We start from the raw sequence: 1,969 nt of genomic DNA, 5'->3' as shown, positions 1-1,969 counted from the left end.
TACACGCGAACAAATGTGGACTTTCGCCAGTTGGTTGCAGAAACGTGCCCTGAATGATGGCGATATTCAAAATGACATGTACTCGCTGTCCCAGTTACCATCTTCGAATATAATGACTTTCAAAGGGTACCAGATAAATGGGAATACATTTTACACGATCGCCCAAGATAAGAAGAGCAGCAACCAAAACAGTGGTGTCCGCTTTGATGCAACAACCAACACGGGAAAGGAAACATATTATGGTTACATAGAGGACATATGGGAACTTAACTATGGATCAGGTGATTTGAAGGTCCCTTTGTTTCAGTGCAATGGGTCAATATGACACGAGGCGGGGTAATGGAAGACCCGTAGTACGGAATGACAACAGCGGATCTCAACAATCTTGCGTATGCAGACGAACCATTCGTCCTAGCCAATGATGTGGCGCAGGTTTTTTATGTGAAAGACATGTCTACCAGACCGAGAAAAAGAAAAGATAAGGAAGCGAATGGATCATACGACGAGCCAAAGCGCCACATAGTTCTTTCAGGAAAAAGAAACATCGTGGGAGTGGATGACAAGACAGACATGTCAGAAGATTATGAAAAGTTTGATGACATTGCTCCATTCACAGTGAATATTGACCCGAGCATCCAGTTAAATGATGAAGATTTTCCATGGCTACGGTGCAAAGGGACACACGAGAAGAAAAAGTTTCACACCCAAAGATCTGGGATGTGATCGGCTTCACTATCATCACTTTCTTCTATGTTTCACACCCAGGAGGGAATGTCTGTAATAGTTAGGATAGTTAATTATGTGTTTTGGCATTTGAAACACGAAGAAATTTTATGTGCAAACAAATTCTTTTCATGCATTTACTGATTTTTTCCAGCTAAATGACCCTGAAATTGAAAAGCATTTGAAATGAACTCAGAAAAGGTTGAAAGTTGGCATGGTATCATAATTTCATTCAAATAGCATGTGCAAAAAAATAGAGAGGGTTACGGCAAAAACTGGATACACTTCGTGTACAAAATGGACAATCTTTTTCGAAATATCAGGGTTTCCGACGAAAACTAAAATGTTACAAAGGCATTTCATTTTTTAAATAACCTAAGCATTACCAAATTGAATATAATGATAAAACACACTAATATTAAACATAAGAAAAAAGAATCACTGAAAAAACTTTTTTCAAAGTTAAGTTATTCACAAACTAGTGATTCACACAAATTTCAAATAATTCAAAATTTAAACTATTCAAAATTGAAAACTACCGGCACTAACAGAAAGTTTGTAATTTTTTGTACCTAAAGCAAAAATATTCACAAAGAAACTCTAAATACAGCAAAAAACAACTCAAAAATAAATAAAACAAATATAAATAAAGCGAAAAAAAATAAGAAAATAAAAAAGCCCGCCTACTAGGCCAAAGCGGCCTGCATACGACTAGGAACACAACCTTTAGTTGTGCCAGGATGCAGGCCCGCAAAGGCCCAGTAGGCCCACAGGGCAGAAGAGGACAGGTAGGCCCAGTAGGCCTGCTTAGGAGAGGAGCTCGAGAGAGCTACCGCACTGGGGCTTATAAACCAGTGCGATAGCCCCTCGAGTAGCGAGGTGGGACTAAACTTGCGCATCGCCTGGAGCCAGTGCACCCCCTTTAGTACCGGGTCGTGGCTCCAACCGGTACTAAAGACCCCCCCCCTTTAGTACCGGTTGGAGCCACCACCCGGTACTAAAGGGGGTGCACTTCCTGCCGCTTGGCCTGGCCAAAACAGACCTTTAGTACCAGTTGGTGGCTCCAACCGGTACTAAAGGTCCATCCTATATATACAACACTTAAAAAAATTCAGTTTCCCTCTGTTTCTTCCCTCTGTTTCCTCCCTCCGTCGCGCCGCCCTGCCTTGATCGATGCCGTCCCCGTCGATGTCGCCGCCCCCGCCCCTCGTTGCCGACCCCGGCCATCCCCACCCCTCGTCGCCGC

The sequence above is a fragment of the Triticum dicoccoides genome, chromosome 5B, assembly GCF_002162155.2.
Source record: "Triticum dicoccoides isolate Atlit2015 ecotype Zavitan chromosome 5B, WEW_v2.0, whole genome shotgun sequence".
Classification (NCBI taxonomy): Eukaryota; Viridiplantae; Streptophyta; class Magnoliopsida; order Poales; family Poaceae; genus Triticum; species Triticum dicoccoides.
Note: the sequence above shows the minus strand (reverse complement) of the source record.